The 23,990-nt window shown below is 38.3% G+C and overlaps 1 protein-coding gene across 2 annotated transcripts in view; it reads left to right on the top strand.

The window, feature by feature from the left end:
- Positions 1–23,990, top strand: part of GPR63 (G protein-coupled receptor 63) — a 275,965-nt gene that overhangs the window by 32,227 nt on the left and 219,748 nt on the right. The gene's annotated exons all lie outside the window — the stretch shown is intronic.

Raw genomic sequence — 23,990 nt, 5'->3', positions numbered from 1 at the left:
TTTTTTGAGTACCATTGAATATCATGGTACATAAAATGTTTTATTTTTTTCAGTTGCTTTGAATTAGCATAAATAATACCAGTGTTGTCTTCTTTTTTGTTGAATTTTTATAATAATTTTATTTTATATCCTGCATTTCAGGTGGTGTGAATCTTCACCTAAGGCTTTGTTTTAATACAATTTGAGTATCTGGTAGACTCACGCAGATGTTTATATGTTGCCATCCTTCACAGCTCACCCTTATGTTAAAAAACCATAGGTACTGCTCAGAGAGAAGTCAAAGAATACAACACATTTTTAAGGTAAAACAAACTCGTAGGGGAGACCCAAGAATGTGTCCATGTTTATAAAATGAAAAGTGAAATGCTTTTTATTGCAGAGTGATTTTCTCTCCATCTCAAATATTAAAGAGGTTTTTTTTAAAAAAAGAGAAAGAATAAAAACAGATGGGTTCAGTAATTTCTTAGCGTGAACATTGAGAATACTTTTACGACTCGGGATTTTTGGAAAGTTCACCACTTCTTATTTTCTGCAGACTTCCATTGCACATAGTAGGTATTTTAAGTTAAGAATAAAGATTCACAAAGCTGTCTAATTGCAGTAAATGCAAGAGGGAGAATGAATAGCTAAGCTGCACCCCACATGTGCACTGTTCTTCCTTTACCTGCAAACCTACCCTGTAGGACAGAGCAGCCCAACATTTTACCCCTGAGTTGAAAACCAGAGACTTCTTTTCTCAAGAAATCAAAGGAACTGCCTGGGGGAGAATTGGAGCTGATAAGGGGAGTGCACATGTGCCAGTAAAGCCCTTATCTTCTTTCTGTTTGAAGGCCCACCCCCGGCTCACCCTCTAATAAAGCCTTTTGTTAAGTCCAACATTTCCCCACACGGAGCTCCCTGACTGCTGCCTTATACGGTCCATAGGAGAGACTCCCAGAAAAGCAGAGGAAACCCACACTGGCCATAGGGTGAAAAGCTACTGGAAATATCCACCAGATATATGACAAGAAACAAAAGAGTGATGAAACAAACAGAACAAATGTCCCTGGAAGAAACAGACTAATTAAGGAATAGAAGAGAGTATAAGTGAAAATATTAGGGGAGTTTCAAGAAGATGACATCTGGAAAACAACAGGATGCATTAAAATAGCAACATCAAAGAATAAGGAAGAACTCTTGAAAATTAGGCATTGTTTGCTGAAATTAAAATAATCAGTGGAAAATTTGGAAGGTGAATATTAGAAATTTCCTAGAACACATAGCAGAATGAGAGGCAGAAAACTTAAAGGCAGAGACAGGCTCAGTCAAGTTGGTCTAATATCTAAATACTTGGAATTCCAGAAGATACACTGGAGTCAATGAAGAGTTGAAAATATCAAATAAATAATAGAACCTCCTCTTGTGCTCTAGGAAATAATCCAAATCTTCAGATTGACAAGTTCTGAGGGCCCAGCAAAATGGATGAAGGCAATTTTAAATTCAAACTGATTCTTGTGAAATTTAAAAACACTAAGGATAAAGAAAAGATCCTAAAAACTTCTAGAGAGAAAAGTGAGCTTGTCAAGTCTTTGAACACTTCTTTGCTTTCTGGTATGTTAAGGTACTTCAGCCTCTACCCATACGTTTCCTACCCCAGGCTTGGAGTCAGCCCTTTTTCTAAGGAGCTTTGGTTTCTTTTAATGGTTAATGTGTTTAGAAACAAAGATACCCTAGGCGTTCACTTTGTCTGCAGTATTGTGGTTTCTAGACTTTTTTCAGTGGATAGAGCCCGGTAGGGAGGGGATAAATGTATATATGCTTTATCCCATGATACATACAAAATGGTTTTACCAAATAGCAGTATCCCTACTAATAGCAAATAAGCTAAGTAAAGTTGAGAGGTTTTTTTGCCTTTTTTTTTTTTTTTTTGTCTTTAGAATATAGGGTGTTCTAAGGGCATACAATCAGAGTGCTATGTTCAGAGATAAATTCTTTCTTCAGTGTGATTATCAATTTGACAGTAGGTTTAGGTTCTTTTTTAATGATTAAATCTTGAGGGCTTACATTTTTATCCCTTTAATTTTTGAATATGTGAAATATTTAAGTGGTTCAAATGTCAAAACTATTAAAAATATAATCAGAGAAGCCTCACTAATATCTCTTTTTTTTCTATTTAAATACTCCTCCATGCCCTATTTTTGGTTTATCCTTTTTTCAGAAATAAACAAGTATATGCATATATTTGTTTGCCCTTCTTTATTTCACAAAAATAGCACATTATATATACTCTTTTGTTTTATTCCGTTTACAATGTGCTTGGAAATCAGTTAGTTTATTGAAATCTTCAATCTTTTTGACAACTTCATAGTATTCTGTTATGTGGATGAGTAAAATTTATTCACCCAATCTCCTAGATAAGCAGTTAGGTTGTTTTCAGTATTTTGCTTTACAATCACTATTGCAGTGAGTATTTCTGTGCATATGTTGTTTTGTATTTGTGGAGATACTTCTTTAGGGTAAATTCTTGGAATTGAGCTTGCTGGGGCAAAGGGTAAACGCACACATGGTTTTGTTTGCTAAATTCCCCTTCAAATAGGTTGTATCATTTTGCACTCCCATCAACCATATGTGGAGTTGGCTAACAGATTTACCAATATCAGGTATTTAAAAATTTTTGTGAGTCTCATATGTGAGTAATAGTGTATTATTTGCCTTTCTTTTAGTGAGAGTGAAGTTGAGCATCTTTTCAGGTGTTTGAAGGCCGTTTGTGTCCTTTGTTGTGAACTGTCAATGTCTTTTACCTGTTCTTTCTTCTTTTTTTTTCACTTATGTAGGTACTCCATTTGTAAACTTTCTTATTGATGTGTAATGTGCTCATAGAATAAAGTACACAAATGTTAAGTGTCTACCTCAGTACATTTTTAAGTTGTAACCACTAGCAAATCAATAGAGAGAACATTACCTGTTCCCAGAAGCTTCCCCTAAACTTCCTCTCATCCTCAGCTCTTCCCACAGCAAAGATATCCACTGATCTGACCTTTATTATCATGGGTTAGTTTTTCCTGCTTTGGAACTTCCTACAAAGTGGAACCAAACAGTATGTCTGGTTACTTCAACTGTTAGACATAGTATTTTGTGTTGTCGTATGTAGTAGTAGTTTTTAAAAACTATTATTGGTGTTTATATTTTGTTGTATGAATATACCAAAGTTAATTTAACATTTTACTGTTGATGAACATTTGGGTCATTGCTGATCTTTGGCTCAGGGAACATCCTTGTATGTATGTTTTGGTGTATCTTTGTACTCAGAGTTATGTGTATGTTCAGTGTTAGTAGTATAATCTAAGAGAAGTGGTTGTACCAAGCTACACCCCACCAGCACTCTGTGAGGGTTCCAGCTGCTCCAGATCCTCAGCAACACTTAGACTGTCATTTTCTCCTTAATGATAGCCATTCAAGTGGGTGCGTATTATTATTTTATTGTAATTTTAACTTGCTTTCCCCAGTGAATAATAATATTGGTCACTTTTTCATATGCTTAACTGTACATTTGTATATCCCATTGTATGAAAAGCCTACGAAGTATTTTGCTCATTTAAAAAAAGAAACCTGGTGTGTCTGGTTTTTCTTTACTGATTCTAGACGTTCTCTATGAATTCCAGATATGAGTTCTTTATAATTATCTTCTCCCTGTTTGTGGCTTGCCTTTTCACTCACCGTGATGATTTTTTTGATGACCAGAGGTTGTTAATTTTAATGAAATACTATTTAACCATATTTTCCTTGAGGGTAATATCTGTTGTGTCTATTCAAAACGTTTTGCTTACCTAAGGTCCTGATATAATTCTCCAACATTATCTTCTAGACCTTTCGTATTTAGGCCTAAGATTCCATCTGAAATTGATTTGTTCCTGTGGTACAAGGTAGGAGTCAATGCTTCTTTCTTTCTTTATGGATTTCTAATTGATTCAGCACCATTTATTGAAAGTCTTCCTTCCTCCAGTGACACCTTTGTTGTAAGTCAGGTGACAGTATATATATATATATATATATATATATATATATATATATATATATATATATATATATGTCTGTTTCTGGACTGTATATTCTCCTCAGTTACTCTTTTTAATGGCAGACACAATGGAAAGTTTCAGGGGCCTGTTAACACGCAGTAAACTGTGATGTTGACAAATAGTAAATAATCGAATCAAAGCCACATTCTTCTTTGAGCAAAACCCCTGTGTCATTATTCTGGTTCTCCCTTGTGTTCTAGGAATATGGAGTTAAGTTCCAAAGAGAGTCTGGGACATTTCAAAAATTTCTTATATGAGGAGAATCAGTAAATAAATTAGCAAATATTCACTGAGCACTCACTGTGTTGTGTGCCTGTCCCTGCACTGGGGCCTGAGGGAACAGGGTTGAATGACACAGTCCTTTTTTTGTTTCATTTTTTTTGCTTCTAAGTGTTCCTCTGTGGTCAAAAAGTGACCACAAGGTAGCATTTTATAAATTGTGGATGGTGTCTGGAAGTTCATTTCTGCATATTTTCATGATTAGTTTCCTTCTGTCTTCTCTTTGCACCAGAAATAACATAAAAAATACACATTGGAATTTCTGCATCCATCAGTAGGTAATAGCTCCATTCTTTCCAGGTCTGCTTGGACATAGCACAACAAACAAGAAAGGCTATCTTGGAAAAGTGGGAAGAAGGCAGGCTGCCTAGGGCCCTTGAGACTTGAGAAACAATACAGCAATGAGTTCCGTGGGTGTCCTTATTGCCTCTCATATATCCTGGACAGGCTGCTGCAATCTGGGAACAGACAGAAAAAAAAAAAAGCCTGCTTCCCTTAGCCAAAGGATGGGGAAAAGAATGGTTGTACAACAGGAACCCCTTTGATCAAAAACCTCCTTGCTCCTATCATTTTGTAGGCATAGCCAAGCTTATTCTAAAATCTAGATGGAAAAGCACAGGCCCTAAAATAGTTTAAAACAGTCTTGAAAAAGAAGTGGGAGGAATCACTTTACTCAGTACTTTATAGTTATATTATCAAGATAGTTTGATATTTGTGGAAGAATGAACATATAGAACAGTGGAACAGAATAGAACCCAGAAATATATCCACAAAATATGCTCAACTGATTTTTGACAAAGGTGCAAAAGCAATTCAGTGGAGGAAAGATAGGCTTTTCAACAAATGGTGCTAGAGCCATTGGACATACATAGACAAAAAGTGAACCTCACCTTAAACCTCATGCCTTATATGAAAATGAATTCAAATGGACCATGCACTTGAATGTAAAGTATAAAACAATAAACCTTCAGGATCTAGGGCTGGGGAAAGATTTCTTAAACTTGACACCAAAAGCACCATCCATAAAAAGAAAAACTGATAAATTGGGCCACATCAAAATGAAAAATTTCCGCTTTGGACAAGACTATTAAGAGGATGACCAGACAAGCTATAGATTAGAAGAAACGAGCTGCCAACTACATATCCCATAAGACAGTATGTAGATATATAAAGAACTCTCAAAACGGTAATAAAGAAATTCAATTAGAAAGTGGGCAAAAGATATGAAGAGACATTTTACTGGAGATGATATGCGAATGGTAAATAAGCCCATGAAAAGATGTCAGCATCATTAGTCATTAGGGAAATGCAAACTAAAACTACAGTGAGATATTACTACACATCTACTAGAATGGCTAAAATAAAAAACAGTGACAACACTAAATGCTAGTGAGGATGCAGAGAAATTGGATCACAAATACATTGTTGGTGGCAATATAAAATGGTACAGCCACTTTGGAAAACTGTTTAGCAGTTTCTTATAAAATTAAACATGCAACTACCATATGACCCAGTAATTATACTCTTGGGCATTTATGCCAGAGAAATGAAAACTTACGTCTGCATAAAAACCTGTATTACAAATATTCATAGAAACTTTATATGTTATATGCAAAATCTGGAAACAACCCACATATCTCTCAGCAGATGAGTGGTTAAACAGACTTGGAGATTGATGGGATACCACTCGGCAAGAAATAGGAGCAAACTATTGATGTATAAAATGACTTGGATGAATCTACAGAGAATTATGCTGAGTGAAAAAAGCCATTCCCCAAAGATGACATACTGTATGATCCTATTCATGTAACATCCTTGAAATTGTCATTATAGACATGGAGAATAGATTAGTGGTTGCCAGGGGCAGGGACAGCAGTGGGTGTGTGGGAGGGAGAAGGCGTGACTATAAAAGTCAACAAGAGGGATCCTCTGATGGAACTGTTCTGTGTTTTGATTGTGTCACTTTCAATATCTTGTTCGTGATATTGTAAGAAACTCAGGGCAACTGGATAAATGGGATCGCTGTGTTATTTCTTACAATTGCATGTGAATCTACAATTATTTCAAAATAAAAAAGTTTAATTAAAAAGATAAATGTTACTTGGTTTAGAGTCGGGTTAAGATTCTAATATAAATATCGATGTGATTCTAAATGCTGGAGAGGATTTTTTTAATTGGAGCAAAAAATTCCATAATGATTTAAAGATTTATATGTTCACTGTAAATTTTTGATATTTGTAAAGAATCAATTCATATAAAAACATGAATTAGAGGCTGTTTGCATTTTCGCAGTGTTTACCTCACGTAGAAACACTAGTGAGGACATGAACAAATCGATGAGAAAGTATTTTTTTCTCTCATTCTTTCCTTTAAATTTCTCCAGTTTAAATTTTAAGTTTCTTTTAAATATTTAGTTTATATATTTAAGTACTTCAGAAATACAGTATGGAGCATAGTACAGAATTTAGTTTTTATGGATTTTGGAAAACATGTTGAAGCACCTAACATTTTAGGAACTGGTAACTATTGTTATATGTTTCTACAAGTCCAGGCCAGTGCAGAGTTGAGCTTGTTTAACCTCACTTGAAAGCTCAGCAGCCCCTGGACAAAGCCCTGTTCCCAGAGCACAGATACAGACAGTTTTACATCCTCACTGCTCCATCCTTACTGCTAGACTATCAGTAATGAGCGTGCTTCCTGATTCACTGGTAAGTTGAAGGCCAGGCATACTCTCTCCACTTTTCCTTAGGTTAGAACAGTATTAAATGTGTAAGTAGAGCTACAGAGGTTAGGCAACTGAAAGCAACCTAGCCAGCAACTCCCAAAGCAGCACTTCCGTTTAATGCATCTGGGAATCACCTCAGGATCTTTTCAAAATGCAGATTCTGATTCCATAGCTCTGAAGCCTGATATTACATATTTCTAACATGCTCCCAGGGGATGCGATGATATTGCAGATTTGCTACTTTTTCATTTGACATTCCAAAGGCAACAAGATAGCTACTGGCTTATATTAAAGGCTTTTTTCACTCAAAGAGTACCAGTGGAATGATAGGAGATAAAGATGACACAGGAGAAGAAGAAGGAAAGAGGAGCAGATAGCCAGGGCCATGGAGAAGGCTTTCCGAGGGCATCAGCAGCAGCCTGCACTGCAGGAGGTAGAAGCACTGGTGAGGATGGAGGCTGGAGACACAGCAAGAAGACCCATCAAAAGCAGATGTGGAAATAGCTCTGCTGGGGTGGTGGTGGATTGGGGGGCAGAACAGCTATTGCTCTTCTCTGCTTTGGCTGAAAGCACAGGCATTGGGAACATCCTTGAAGTGTGTGCCCTGGTGTGGACTTCATATACAGTTGGTTCTGTCACCCCCAGGGATAGCCATGTGTCATGCTAAGGAAAGCCACCACTCAGAACCTGTCTTTCTGCAGTCTTTTGCGAACTCTAAAGATTTACGGTAGCATACCAGTCATGAAACTGAGCCCTGTGTCCTGCACATCTGTATCTTTAATGACATCCCAACATAACTAGAGAGGCTGGGGAATTGAATAGTGTTCGTCAAAATATGTCTGTCTTCAAGGTGGAGAAGCTCATTCACTCACCTTAGTGGTAGCTGGGCCACTCAGCTATAATGAATAATTCTTATAGACTGCGGTTTTACTATATTAGAATTTCAATGAGGCATGGCTTTATGCTTTCTTTCACATATACTGAAAATATTCTTCAGGATTCAAGTTAATTATTTTTATTTTCTCATAAAAATAATAAAAAGACATTAAAAAGTAGAAAGAAAAGGAAAAGCCCACAATCCTACCACCATTAACATATTACTTTCAGCGTTTGAATGATTATTTCTTTTGAAGCTGTGTGTGTGTGTGTGTGTAAAACAGTTATAAGTATATAAAAATGCAATATTCCATCCTGTGTTTTATGACATTATAAGCATTTCTCCATGTTTCTGCAGTCTTAAGTAACAAAGTGTCTGAATCATGTCTTACTGAGTTAACTAGGCCTCTATTGGTCATTTCGGTTGAAGGAGTCTTAAAGAGCTGTCAGCATTTGGAGTATTTGTGTGGGAATGGGAACTAGAAGCAGATGATCAGGAAAAGGAAATGTTCTTTCTTTTGGGTAGCTTTTTTTTCCTCTAAGTTTAAAATTATCTCTAAATTCTAAAGTGTGAGGCAGTTCTGTTACTTTATTACAGGGATTCACAGAGGTGGGTATTTTACTTGGTGGGTAGTTATATGTAACAGAATGGATTTAATCCAAGAGAATCCCAGATTACTTTTTTTTTTTAATTTTTGAAAAATTGAAAAATTTTTTATTTTTATTTTTTTTTATACATCTTTATTGGAGTATAATGGCTTCACAGTGCTGTGTTCGTTTCTGTTGTACAACAAAGTGAATCAGCCATATGCATACATATATCCCCATTACTTCTTAAAAATCAGTCTTCCTCACCATCTGGCCTTAGTGAAAGACCTAATAAAAACTTCCTACCAGATGCCTTGCTTCTGGGGAGAGAATGTCACTGTAATACAGCGCTAACTTGGGCGGGGTGTGTGTGTGTGTGTGTGTGTGTGTGCAGAGAGTGCACTTGGAGCACAGAGACAAGGTGCTTAGTCCAATTTGCAGCCTTAAAAAAGGAACCTGGAGGGAATTCCCTGGCGGTCCAGTGGTTGGGACTCTGTGCTTTCACTGCCAGGGCCCGGGGTTCAATCCCTGGTTGGGGAACTAAGATCCTGTAAGTCTCTGGCTCTTTACTTAGAGAACAGAAAACTGCCCTGAGGGTCAGATCCCACTGGGTACTTGACTTTGTCTATTCCCTGTATTACTATGCTAATCTCTGTAGCTTGCTTCCCTAAGAGACAAGATAGACCAAATGTTTTAGTAAAGAAGTAATAAAGGCAGTGCTGTAGATTAAACTCTTTTTTTAAGGATTTCACAAACAGAGAATAAAAGGAGACACCAGGTTATAAATACGATGAAAGAATGTTAAAAAATAATGACTCACCAGCTTTTTAGGGAGTGTATACTATATGCCAGGCTCTTAACTGGGTTTAAGGACACAGTGCTGAGCAAAAAGTATGTCACATCTCTGCCTTGTTAGAGTCTGTTCTCCATTTGGGGCAGGGGCGGGGCAGGCCTGTGCACAGGTATGGATCTAGGGATGCCATGGATAACTGTAAAGTGACTGCCAGTGGAGTCTTATCACAGAGAAATACATGTAGAAATGAGACAATAGGACAGGAGTGGGGGGTTGGCTAGGTTTTGGCCAGAGAAGATTTCCACAGTAATAGAAGAGAAGGAGTTCACAAAGCAAATGGGGAATGGGGATGGATGAATAGTTAGCAGGAGGCTGTTATCCATTTAGCAAATGTTTACTGAATGTGGACCATGTGGCAGGCACAGTCACAGGTGTTGGGAATCAGTTGTGAATAACCCAGGAGAAAATTACTGCCTCATGAGACTTGTTGGTAGTTTGGACCAGGGTGATGGCAGAGGGGTTCGAGAGAAGTGGCCTGAAAGGCACAACATTTAGGAGTTAAAATGGACAGTTCTTGGGGGAAGGAATGAAATATAGCTGAGGGAGGAAGCTGTCAAGGTGACTCTTAGGTTTCTGGCTTGTATAACCAGATGGGTGGCAGCCCAGTCAGTGAACATGGAGAACTCTGGTGTGGGGTCACTTAGAGGGGGGAGAGACCACCCCCCTAAGTTTAATTTGGACATTTAAGGTTTGAGGTGCCTTTGAGATATCCAAGTGCAGATGTGAAGTGAACAGTTGGGTATGTGAGCCTGGAACTCAGAAGTAAGGTTTGGGCCGTTGGAACACATTTGTCAGGTGTCTGCATTCAGGCAGTAATTGAAGGAGTGGGTAGGGAGGAGATTGCATATGGCATGAGAAAAAAGAACCAAGCTTAAATCTTTTTTCCTTTTTTATGTGTGTTTCTCAAAATCAGACTAAATTATATTGCTTTTAATTAGCATGTGGATTTCAATGTGAGTACCCATATACTCCCTTAGGTATAAAAAACAAAACAGAACAAAACTTGTTTTCACCCTTTGCTCTATGCAAGTAGTTTATAGGCAAAAAAAGGAGGTATTCAAGTTTTAACACAGCAGTTATAGTTCTAGGCAGAGCTGTGATAAAATTCCAGGTTCATTACCTAATAAGACTTGATATTTCCTTGAATTTATAATCGAACACCACTGTGAGAAACATCAATGGCAGGTTAAATAATGTGTCTGAATTATTCAAAAAGGCTGATGAAATTAAATTGGCCTGCATTTTCCCCAATAATAGTTTCAAGGCAGGTAAAGATTTCTCAGCAGAACAGTGACCTAATGAATGTGAGCCAAAGACTAAGAATTAGAAAGAGGAGACAAAAGGAGATGAGCAAAACCGTCACCCATGGGGCTTATCATTTCTGTTGGTTTTTGTATTCCTAGGAATGTTCCAGAAGGTTAATCTTCTATTAGCCACTTAAAAAATACATTTTCCTAGTTTTTAATTTTAATTAATTTACTTTTCTATTAAATGCTGATCTTTCTTGCCACTTGAGTTTCAGTTTTAATTGTCATCAGAAGTTGCTTAGACTATTTTCCTCTGAAACAAAGCCCTTGCTGATATTTAGTTTAATTTCTCCTTGGTGATTGTGGGGAAAAGTAACATGAATGCCAATAAATCCTCATGCTTAATAATCTAATTTTTAAAATGTCCATGGAAGAACTGAATGTTCCTTTGAACGTTCATGAGAAAAATTCTTTTTTTGTGGTGAGTATTCTGGTTGGAATTAGAAATATATTAGGAATGGAACAGTGTTATAAATAGAACATTGCTATGCTTCATACTTAAAATGTGCGCATAGCATTTTTCCCTTTAGCTTTATTGCATATAGGTTTTAAGTTAGATATACCTTGAAAATAAGTGAAATTTTGATGCAACGATGCTTTTCTCTTTATAAAAATGACTTCAAATAAGCCTTCCCCTACCCCATCCACTCTGCTTGATTGTTAAATATTTTCCTCTGGTTAGTTTGTTCAAAGCTTCCTTTTACTCTATCTACAGATAAAACAAAAAATAATAATTCAACCCAAAAAAGTAGACATTGCTATAGCGATATAAATTTATTTGTAGACTGTTTTTCTAAATTTTAAAGCAGAATGCCCAATAAAGATGATTGCTTTTGTAAAAACGAAATCAAGTTGAAATTTGGGCTACTTCTGAGGTGAAATGCCTGGTTCTTTTTTTTTTGTATTTTGTTTGTTTGTTTGTTTTGTTTTGTTTTCTGTACGTGAGCCTCTCACTGTTGGGGCCTCTCCCATTGTGGAGCACAGGCTCCGGACGCACAGGCTCAGCGGCCATGGCTCACGGGCCCAGTTGCTCCGTGGCATGTGGGATCTTCCTGGACCGGGGCACGAACCCGTGTCCCCTGCATCGGCAGGCGGACTCTCAACCACTGCGCCACCAGGGAAGCCCCGAAATGCCTGGTTCTTTATTTCTGTCTCCCTGTAGAGAACTCAAGAGTAGACTGAGTATATTTGCATCCATCCTGGTGTGTTCTTTGTCTACCGTTCCCCTTTTCTAGTTAGAATCTCTAGACAAGTATTAAGGGCCTACTAAAGGTAAAGAAGATGGATTTATGTGTGATGCATGGTCTCTTTCTTCTCTTAGTGTTAATTTTATTTCTTTCCTGAATGAGAGGAAAGATACGGGTGAAGGGAGGAATCCTTTGAGACCAAGTGAAATTTTTGGCCAAGAGTGTGGTGAGTATCAGAGAAGGAAGGTGGTGTGATGCCTTACCTCCTCCAGCATTGCCTGTGGCCCAGAGTGGGAGAGAGATGCTCAGTAACCCGGGATACGAGTGCTTCTTCTCTTAGGCATTTTCCTTTCCTTTAGATTTTTCACTTTGCTCAAGACAAAAGCTGACAGTCTGAGTAAGGCCAGTATTTCAAATCCTTAACCTGTTTTTATTTTACTGTGCCAGTTATGAATTTGCTAGAACACTTCGGTTATCTTATTAGTCCTCTGCTGGTCTTTACTAAAGGGCAAATATGTGTATACTTCACTCCTTAAGGGACAGAAGAGTTCTAGAACAGCAGCAGTTGTTTTAATTTCTCGACCTTCCCAGCACCCTGGGCTCAGTGGACTCAAGGTCACCCTTTAGAGTGTGTACAGTGAGCTAGGACCCAGGGAGGTGGGAGGTGTCTGCTGGGAGCCCTGAGAAACCTGAACCCAGGGCCTTCACTGGGCCCAGTTTGTCAAGAAGATCCACAGACTAGATGGTTTGCTTCTCTTCTCCATGGTTAAAGGGTGCTCTAAATGGTTATTGCATTTTTAGCATCACTAGAGTACACAGCTTTGTGTTAGTGCTGATAGGTTATAAAGAAGATAGGCCAGGGCTTCCCTGGTGGCGCAGTGGTTAAGAATCTGCCTGCCAATGCAGGGTACACTGGTTCCAGCCCTGGTCTGGGAAGATCCCACATGCCGCGGAGCAACTAAGCCCGTGAGCCACAACTACTGAGCCTGCGCGTCGGAAGCCTGTGCTCCGCAACGGGAGAGGCCGTGACAGTGAGAGGCCCGCGCACCGCGATGAAGAGGGGCCCCCGCTGCCCACAACTGAAGAAAGCCCACACACAGAAACGAAGACCCAACACAGCCAAAAATAAATAAATAAATTAATTAATTAAAAAAAATAATAATAAGGGTTAAGTGTGACCAAAAATGTCCTTTAAAAAAAAAAAAAGAAGATAGGCTGCATCCTGCGTCCTGTTTTATATAGGAAACAGTGAGGAAAGTTCCACAGACTAATAAAGATCAGTATTGGTTTAATGTGAAAAAAACTTTTAAAAAGCCAGAAGTAAAGAAGGAAAATATATTTTGCACCCTTATTTTCACACTAGAGAGGAAATCCTTTTTGTTAGTTTGATGTATGTTCTTCTATTTGTCTGCTTAAACATATATTTATATGTACATACACACATATATACATGCATCTACATACATACACAACTGGGAATATGTTGTATGTCATTCTGCAAGTTGATTTTTTCACTCAGTGTTTGTGAATATTCTCTGGTGTCACTATTATGGATTAGCTTATTGTTTGTGATAGCTTGTGTGTACTATAATTCATTTAACTAATATTTTATTGATGATCATTTAGGAAGGGTTTAGTTTTTCACTCTTAAATAATCCTGCAATAAATATCCTTATCTTCATATTTCTGCTTTTATCTCTATAATGTGGAATTCCAGTGTTTAAATTGTTTATTTTTGATATTGAAAAATACTTCCTGTTTATCCTCCAAAAAACTGAACAAGTTTATACTCCCACAAAGGTGTACAATAAAGATGTGAATTGCATTAAATAGTTGAAGTGCTGTAGAAAGATCATGGTTATAATATGTTGTATTTTGATGGCACTTTGTATTTTATAATCCTCTTGCAACCTATCTTATTTAATTCTCGCAACCTCTGTGTGGTATGGTTTTATGTCTGCATTTATAGGGATTGCACTGAATCTGTGGATAGCTTTGGGTAGTATGGATATTTTAATAGCACTCTTCCATCCATGAACTCAGGATATCTTTCCATTTATCTGTCTTCTTATAGTTTCTTTCATCAAAATCTTATGGTTTTTATTGTACAAATCTTTCACCTTCTTGGTTAAACTTGTTGCTATTGTAAATAAGATTGCTTTCTTAATTTCTCTTGCAGGTAGTTTGTTGTTAGTGTATGGAAGCACAACTGATTTTGTGTGTTGATTTTGTATCCTGAAACTTTACTGAGTTTATTTATTAGTTCTAATAAGATTTTCTCTAAGATCATGTCACCTGCAAAAAGCAATGATTTTACTTCTTTCTTTCCAATTTGGATGCCTTTTATTTTTTTTCTTGTCAATTTGATGTGGCTAGGACTTTCTAGTACTATGTCGAATAAAGTAGTAAGAGTGGGCATCCTTGTCTTGTTCCTGATCTTAGAAGGAAGGCTTTTCACTTTTGAGTATCATCTTAGCTGTGGGTTTGTCATATATGCCCTTTATTATGTTGAGGTACATTCCTTATATACCTAATTTATTTTGAGTTTTTATCATGAAAATATCTTAAATTTTGTCAAATGCTTTTTCTGCATCTATTGAAATGGTCATATGATTTATATCCTTCATTCTGTTAATGTTTGCATATGTTGAATCATTTTTGCATCCTAGGAATCAATCCCACTTGATCATAGTGTATGATCCTTTTAATGTGCTCTTGAATTCTGTTTGCTAGTATTTTGTTGAGGATTTTTGCATCTATGTTTATAAGGGATATTCGCTTATAAATTTTATTTTCTTATAGTATCCTTGTCTGGCTTTGGTATCAGGGTAATGATGGCCTTATAAAATGAGTTTGGAAGTATTCTTTCCTCTTCAGTATTTTGGAAGAGTTTGAGAAGGATTGATATTAATTCTTTTAAGTGTTTGGTAGAATTCAACAGTGAAGCCATCTGGTCCTGGCTTTTATTTGTTGGGAGATTTTAAATTACTGATTCAATCTCCCTGCTCATTATTGGTCTGTTTAGATTTTCTATTACTTTATGATTTAGTCTTGGTAAGTTGTATGTTTCTAGGAATTTGTCCATTTCTTCTGAATTATCTAGTTTGTTGGTATTTAATTCCTCATATTTAAAATGGGGATTGTAATAGTAATAATCTCAGAGTTGCTATGAAATTTTTAAAAAGCTAATTTATATATATTAAAAAAGCTTAAGATATTCTTTCACACTCTACTTTCTAGAAAAACTCAGGAGAAAAGAAGTTATCCTCTTTAAGAATACAAATTCCTGCTTTGAGTACGGACTAAATATCTTGATATACTTCTAAGTACTTAAAAACAAAATTCTAAATGTTCTGTTTTTGAATTTCCACTGTTTTATTCCCAATGTGTTACTGAAAAGGTAGAGATTTTTAGCATTCTGATTATTTTTCTCTGTATACATATGGGATATTCTGTGAAAGAAAGGAAGTACAGGTATTAAACATACTGATCTTATGATTGACAGTTTAATTTGATAAAATTATCCAAGATATGAGTGTATTCCAATGAGAACAAAGTGTTCCATGATGGAAGTAGTCCATGTAATCAACCTGCCACCAGATGGCTGGCGGGTGCCCCAGACAATGATTCCATATTCACTAAGTCAGGTTTTGGCCTCAGTGTTGTCAGATTAAGTACTAAGTGGCTGTAGCCAGATTCATTTTGGTGAGTGGAAATCCCATGCTGCTGAGCCGTGTACGACTTCCATCTGTACTTCCATGGCCACTTTGTTCATAATCCCTTTTGAAAAGAACAAGAGTAGAGAAAAAGGTTGGTTGACCTCTGTAGAATGCATCATCTTCTCTACCAGATTATTTAGCTCCTTATCTGTGAAGTTGCTATTTGGTGAGCATGTATATGGCCAGCCAGACCATTAGCTACTGTCCATGAATGAGTGTAGATCAGTACTTCTGACATGTCTCTTTCAAAATGAACAACCAGGTACAGTAGGCCCTCTGTATTTTCTGGTTCTGCATCTGCAGATTCAACCAATGGCCAGTCGAAGAAGACACTTGGAAAAACATTCAGAATGTTTCAAAAAGCAAAACTTGAGTTTGCTGCACACCAACTATTTACATAGCTTTTGCATTGTATTTACAACTATTTACATAGCATTTACACTGTATTAGGTGTTAAAAGTAATCTAGAGATGATTTAAAGTACACAGGAAAATATGTGTGGGTTATATGCAAATACTATGCCATTTTATGTAAAGGACTTGAGCATCCTTGGATTTTGGTATCCGTGGGGGTCCTGGAACCAATCCCCTGGGGTACCGAGTAATGACTGTATACCATTCAAAGCTTTGCCCTCTGGGAAGTTTTCCCTTTGCCATGACCTTAAGGGCTCCTGAGTGGGGCTGTAGTGTTACAACTCTTCACTCTTGGGTGGCACCAATATATTGTATAGAACCATTTCTAAATAACGCCTGAATTTTTCTTCTTTAGTTAACTGGTTGGTCATAAGGAATTCGTCTTAGTGAGGCCACAGGTGACGTTTGAAGAGAGGATCAGTGTAGCAAGAATAAGAGCTATGGGAATATGAGCCGCTTGCTTATGTTAACCTAACTGTGCTCATAGGACTTGCCAGGCCTGATTTCATATACATCTCTTCTGTTTAAGGTTGAAGAGCTGTGTGCATACCCAATTTTATGGCTTTGGAAGGTCAGATAACCCCATTCACGTGAAATGCTCATGCTCTGTAGCTTTGTTCAAAATCCTAAAGGTCTCTGTTCACCTATAAAGGTTGTGATTCACCTATAGTAGGACTGCCAAATGCCGTACTATGTAGCAGCCTCTATCTGCCACAGACGCTTAAAACACCAGTGAAGCTGTTGGGTCATGTAGCCCAAGTGGCAAAGCAGCTGTCATGGCATCCTGGACCTGTTGCTGAGCCTTCTCTTATTAAATGTCCCACTCAAACCTGGCAGCTTTGCAAGCTACATAATAAGTGGGTTAGAATGACATACCCACGTAAGTATATGATGCCATCAAAATCCAAAAAGCCTACTAAGTACTGTGCCTATTTTTTAGTGGTAGATATCTTGACCTATTACAAGATCCCTAGAAAGTTTACAAAGATGGTAGGCCAAATTTTTGTAGTAATCTTTCCCCACCTTTGGCACACCTGAGTTTTACCAAGTATAAAGTAGTTACTACTTACTTCTCAGTCAGCACATAATGGAAAGCATGACATTCTACAGAATGGAGAGGCAGTCAAGGTCCCTGTGGACTAGATTATGAGAGTGTGCTAGAGAACTGATAGAACCCTGAGGTAGTGTAGTAGGGTGCCAGCTGGAGCCAAACTGCTCGGGCATTCTTTGCTAGCACATATAAAGAAAATAATAATAATTTGCCCAATCAATAGCTGTGTACCAGATGCCAGGGAGTGTGTTTATTTATTCTAGCAAAGAAATTACATCTGGTACAGCATCTGCACTCTGCAAGATCCATCTGTTTTCTCTAATGCCAGATAGGCAAGTCGAATGTGGATGTGTTAGGAATGATCACCTTCATCCTTTATGTCCTTGATGATGACCCTAATCTCTGCAGTCTCTACAGGAACAAAGTGTTGCTTTTGGTCTCCGGTTTTCATAGGTAGAGGTAGTGCTACGAGTTTCACCTGGCCTTTATTACATTATAGCCCTAACTCCACACGGCCGGGAACCAGTGAGGGAGTCTGCCAGCTGCTGAGTGTGTTGGTACCAACTCCACATTTCAGAACTGGGAAAATAATGATGGCATGAGTTCTGGGTTGAGTGGTAGCTGGAAGTGAGCACAGACTCCATTAATCATGTGACTTTTATAAGCCCCTACTCCGAATGGTGGAACACGGTACCATTTTGGGTCTCCAGGAATGAGAGTCATTTCAGAGCCATATCCAACAATCCCACAAAGTTCTGATTATTTCCCCTTCCTCAGTGTATACGCTGGTAATTTGTTGCAGGTTTTTTGGGAAAGACTGGAAGATTTATAGTATAGATTTATAGCTGTGTAGCAAGGTCCTTCCTCAAAGGGGCCTGGCTTTCTTGAATACAAGGGGTTCTAGGTCTGTGTCCTCCTGGCTCAAGTTTGGGAATTGATTGAGGAGTTGCATTTTTCTATTTTATAGCTTTGCTGCTTATACAGATCAAGTAGCACTTGGTAGCTTTCTAACTGTTTCTCTCTTAGAAACACCATGATCAAACACCAGTGATCTCTGCAGGTCAGACTATTCTGATTTCAGCTTTTGCTCGCTGCCCACTTTGATAACCATGCTCACCTCATCTTTTGTTAAGTACTGTCACTGAGCCCCTGCCACTCTGAGATACTATCATCCCCATTCAATTTAGGAACCCATTTCTTGGATGACAACATTGCCTATTGTCATTCCTGGTCTTCAGAGAGTAGCTACTATAGAGATCTTCAAGGATGCTGCTGGTCCTTTCAACCAGTGTATCTCTCAAAGACTTGGTGAAGGCAGTGCCCTTTGGATCCTACCAAGTGATGTAGTTATAAGTGGGTGAGCAGGTCTTACATGATAAATCCAGTTCAGCATTCCTATCTGCTGAAGTCTCTGGATAGTTCCATCTCTACCAAGGAGTTATGGCATCTCAGTTTCATGTAGTGTAGGTTACCTTTGGGACCAGGCTTCCGCCAACCAACTGAACATACTACTAGAGCCATTTTCAGTCATTTGAGCTAGCACAGAGAATCCAGAATCTTGGTTTAGTGTGCCCATATCAATAAATTCGATCTGATCTAACATTATATTCCTTCTGAGCTGACTCAATACCCTCAGCATCCATTTCCATACATACTCCCTGGTTTCTCTCTATGTAAATTGGAATTATCTTGCATATCTTTTGATATAAATGGTACTTCTTTCTAGGTCACAATTTATACCTCACACAGGATTCTGCTCACACTTGATTCTGGTTGTAGGTCTAGAAGCAAGAGAGGTAGATGGAGCAGGGTCCTTAGGAAGGGCAAAAGTCCCTTGCAAGATGCTATCTTAGGTGAGGCCCTTACTGATTTTTCAGGCAAAGAGAGAACTAACCTCATTAGGCAAGGGAGGAAAGGCTATTACTATCGGCAAAGAAGACTGCAGGACAAGGTCCTAAGCCTCAGCTTCATCAAAATCCCCATATATCCTAATCCCAATTTTCAGGCCCCTATGCCTTCCCAATCAGGCCCTAACTTTAACAGAAGAGACTGTAAGGTTGGGAATTCAATTTGCGTTGTAACATTGCCACCCATAGGATTAGACTTTGATTTAGTTTTCAGAAATTCCATTTCTGGGGCAATAGGAGATAAGTTTTCTTTCACTGTTGTTGAAGAAGCTTTCTGGATCTTCATCTAATCCTTGAGCTTGGAATTTAAAGTTCTCAATTTAATTTTTTCTCTCCTCCAGAAATTCAAATTCCAGGCCCCACCCCAGACCACAGACTTAGAGACTCAGGGAGTGGGGCTCAGGAGTCTGTAGTTTAACGGGTGTTCCAGGTGATTCTTATATACCCTCAACTTTGAGAACCACTGATGTAGAACAACACCTTCAAAATTCTCAGAGAAAATTATTTTCAGCTGAGAATTCTAAACTGAGACAATTAGTATGAACAAATGAAGAACTTATTCAAACATACAGGACTCAAAATTTACCTCCCTTGTGTTCTTCCCTCAAAAGCAATTGGTTCGGGCTTCCCTGGTGGTGCAGTGGTTGAGAGTCCGCCTGCCGGTGCGGGGGACGCGGGTTCGTGCCCCGGTCCGGGAGGATCCCACATGCCGCAGAGCGGCTGGGCCCGTGAGCCATGGCCGCTGAGCCTGCACGTCCGGAGCCTGTGCTCCGCAACGGGAGAGGCCACAACAGTGAGAGGCCCGTGTACCGCAAAAAAAAAAAAAAAAAAAAAAAGCAATTGGTTCCTGGAAAAGAAGGAAGTGAACAAAGGAAGCAGTGAAGTGGAAGACAAAGGACCTAGGAAATATGGAAGCCAAGAGCCCAAAGCAGAAAGGAGGATTTCTAAGATGGTAGTAAAGAGATGTTTCTGGCTGGCATCTGTGTAACAGAGAGAAGTGTGTCACTTCAGGGAGGGACATGAGGCCAAAAGAATGACTCCAAGATAAAAATGTAGTTGATAAATCTGACCTTCCAAAGTATAATACCTCTAGGTATAAAATCTCTCAGGTGGAGCAGGTAAAAAAATATTGATAGTTATTTATTTATTTATTTTTTTTGTGGTACGTGGGCCTCTCACTGTTGTGGCCTCTCCCGTTGCGGAGCGCAGGCTCCAGACGCGCAGGCCCAGCGGCCATGGCTCACGGGCCCAGCCGCTCCGCGGCATGTGGGATCTTCCCGGACCGGGGCACGAACCCGTGTCCCCTGCATCGGCAGGCGGATTCTCAACCACTGCGCCACCAGGGAAGCCCGATAGTTATTTTTTAAAATTGAAAATAAAAAGTAAATTATTTATTCTAGAAAATCCAAAATTTATACAAGAAAGAAAACATTCTATTCGCTTCTCAGTAAATGTACTATTAGCCTAAATACATTAATAGAAACACTAACTTCTGTAATTCAAAATTTTCAAATAAAGATTTTGGTAGTATGAGGGGATGAGAAGTAAGTTAGGAGGTGCTATGGCAGCTAAACCCTTATCCTAATAGGAAATCAGGACGTAATATACAATATTGATAAACCAAAAAGCAATTTCTTCATATTATTTAGATATATAAAGAATAAGTACTTTTGATAAAAACCTTTAAAATAATTAAAAATGACTACCTCTAAAAACAGAAGTGGAATGGTGAAGGGTAGTACAGGATTTGACTGTCATTGAAAAACTCTTTTGATAATTTTTAAGCAAAATTATGTGCATATAATGTGTAAATAAATACTAAAATGAGTAAAGAAGAAATTCTCTGATCTGACAAAGCATAATGCAAATAAATATAATTTACCATGTATGCATTGGCTGTGTGCAAAGCATAGTAGTCATAGGGAACAGTGAGATTTGTAAAATCAGTCTCTGCCTTTTAGGAGCATATATTTTTTTCAGAGAATTGAAACAAATATCCAAAGCACTGGAATTGCAGATAAGACTAAAGGACGAAGACCAGGGGAATTCTACAACCTCCACTGCCCATTCCAGCCTGTGAAGCCCCAGTAATTATGACATTCTGGCATACCCCAAACATACGACACTTACTTGTGTCATTAATCTGATTGCCCCAGTGTTGTTTCTGTAGATGCTATAAGACAAGAGAAAGAATCATAAATTCAATCACTTCTGCCATACGTTTTACATGTGTACGTACATGTGAGGTATGTGTATATATGTATGTGTGTGTATGAATATATACACATATATATAAACCTTCACATACAATTTTAAATTTTTATTACTTAGAATATGTAATGAAAGTTTCTGACAAATGGGAAATAGACTAGCCTAGATTAAACATTAGGACTGTTAAGCAAGTATTACTGACCTGAGCTAATTTTCTACTGTTCTTATGTTGCTACTGTCCCATTTCCTCTGGAAGTACAAATTTTAAGTATAAAACTTTTATTTAGTCTTCTGTGAAATTCAAAGAAACTGCAGGTCACAATGGTATTTGATGAGAATACCTAAGAGGAAAGAATCTTTCAACATAGTTACAATGAGTATTCAAAAGCTCTGCTTTGGTTATTACACTTTGCAGTGAGAAAAGAAAGGCCAGAGAATATTTCTATTCTGGTAGCCAGGAGTACAATGAATGAAGAGCATGTACAGATACCAGGGCAGAGGCATTATTAAGTTCATGTATGTTACGTTCCCTGTTACTAGAAATTCCAGTTCTTTTCCTTAATGTTTAACATTGCTTTTGTTTAATCCTTTTATAGATTCTTTATATATTTGGGAAATTTATCATTTCTATTTAATGAGCACTGAAAAACTGATTGGAAGCTCTGTGTGTGTGGGTTGGCCTTGATAGTGGGTGGGCTTCAGTATCCAGGATAACTGGGCACCAAGCTGGCATTTTTCTTGGGACACCATCAAATGTTAGTATTTAGAATTTTTTCCTCTAGGGCTTTTTAAGTTACTGGAAAAGACGAGTCCTTCAGTCCTGCATGGTAGCATATGTCTGGCTGCTGGCCATCTGGGAACAGGGTGGAGATGGGGGCTAGTTTCTCATGCTGAATGTGCAGACATTCATCCAGTCCTGCTGTATTCAGCCCTGCACTAATATGCTAAAGTTTAGTGCTTATCAGGTTCAGTTGTGCCAGCGACTTGGGCTACTGGCACAGGAGTACGTGCTTTCATGTGGTTGCTGGAGAAGACCCCCGAGCTCGGAGTGGGGTTCCAATGGCTCTGTGTATAGATTTTTCAATTTCCCAGTTTTCAGCCACACCTACACTTACTGTGGTAACTGGTACCTCCTAATCCAGAGCTTCTCTGGGGATCTACAGGGTGTTTCTAAGCATATTTCTGTGGAAGTATTGAAGATAAAAAGTTGTCTGTTCTCCTCTGTTCAGTTACCACACCACCATCTGCCTTTTGCTTTGAAACATTTTTAAAAATCTCTTATCTATTGATGTATCTTTCATTCATACTTCTTGTCCTTTTGAGTTGTACATTTTATTTTTAAAAATCCCTTTACTGTCATTTCAGTGTAATTTTTTTTTTTTTTTTTTTTTTTTTTTTTTTTGCGGTACGCGGGCCTCTTACTGTTGAGGCCTCTCCCGCTGCGGAGCACAGGCTCCGGACGCGCAGGCTCAGCGGCCATGGCTCACGGGCCCAGCCGCTCCGCGGCACGTGGCATCTTCCCGGACCCGGGCACGAACCCGTGTCCCCCGCATCGGCAGGCGGACTCTCAACCACTGCACCACCAGGGAAGCCCTTCAGTGTAATTTTGAGGTGGTGATTCGGTCCTGTTTAACCAGAAATCCAGGAACCGTTTGTTCATCACTGTCTCTCCAGTGCTTGGCTCATAGTAGGCTCTGAAATAAATATTTGATGGATGAATAATTGAGTGACTTGAGTTTGAAGTTTTTACAATGGCAGTAAAATGTTGTGACTATATACACACATGTAACAACCTTAAAAAGCATCTTTTAAATTATGGTTTTGTTTTGGCCCCGTTCCATTTTTTTGTGTTAGTTCCTCAACGTGGTCGAGAAAACTAAGTGTTTTAAAGTGTGTGCTACCTTCAGGATGGATATGTTTGTTTACTTGGTCAAGCACAGTTATCACTGTTACCTTAGGCTTAATATACACATTTGCCTAAGATACACATTTATAATTTTTCTCTAGAGATAGAATCATATTGAGGCTGATTTATGTAGTAAGCACAGTCTTTATTCTTATTTATATGTATATTTAGGTAGTTATAAAGAGACTTGTGATTATGGTATAAAGCTACCACTGCCCCTTTTCCCATTGGCTGTTTGTGGTTAATAAAGTTTGGGAGTCACTGGATTAGTGGAGCATCTTATCCAGGTATGTTTTGCATTTCAAAGTGAACATGTGAGGATGGATAACATGTAGTAGAGACAAAGAAATTAAGCTATAACAGTGAAAGTGTATAGTACAGTTAATATTTTGAACAAACAGATGAATATTCTCCTTCTTCATAAGGTTAGCCCTGGACCACAAATTGGGGATTGTAGAGAGATACGAGTATGGTAGAGAGCCCATGATTTGGCTACAGTGTTGGATCTTGGGTCTTGTAAATGGGATGCTTCTACCCTCAGTACTATAGGAAATGAATAAATGAACTTTTAGCATTTACCCCTAAGATCAATGAGTAATTGTAAATTCAAATAATGAGAAAATTACAGCATTGTCTTAAACTACTGTGCACCACCCCCCTCAATCTTAGGGATTTATTAAAGGAATCTACTCAGAAATCCAAAGAGAGTTCTTTCTAATTAAAGAGATTAAAGTTACCTCTCCAGTAAAGAAGTAAGAACCTACATAACAAAAGTGGGTTAGGAAGATAGTAGATTAGGGAAGTCCTTTACAGAAAACTCCAGGGTCACAGAAATTAAGAAGTTGGGGGTTAGGATAAGAGAAAGGTGATAAACTTTTTGGAGCAAGAAAGTGAAATGTTTTCTAGAATGCAT

Source organism: Kogia breviceps, chromosome 13 (assembly GCF_026419965.1).
Source record: "Kogia breviceps isolate mKogBre1 chromosome 13, mKogBre1 haplotype 1, whole genome shotgun sequence".
Lineage (NCBI taxonomy): Eukaryota > Metazoa > Chordata > Mammalia > Artiodactyla > Physeteridae > Kogia > Kogia breviceps.
Note: the sequence above shows the minus strand (reverse complement) of the source record. Positions and strands in the feature narration are given on the sequence as shown.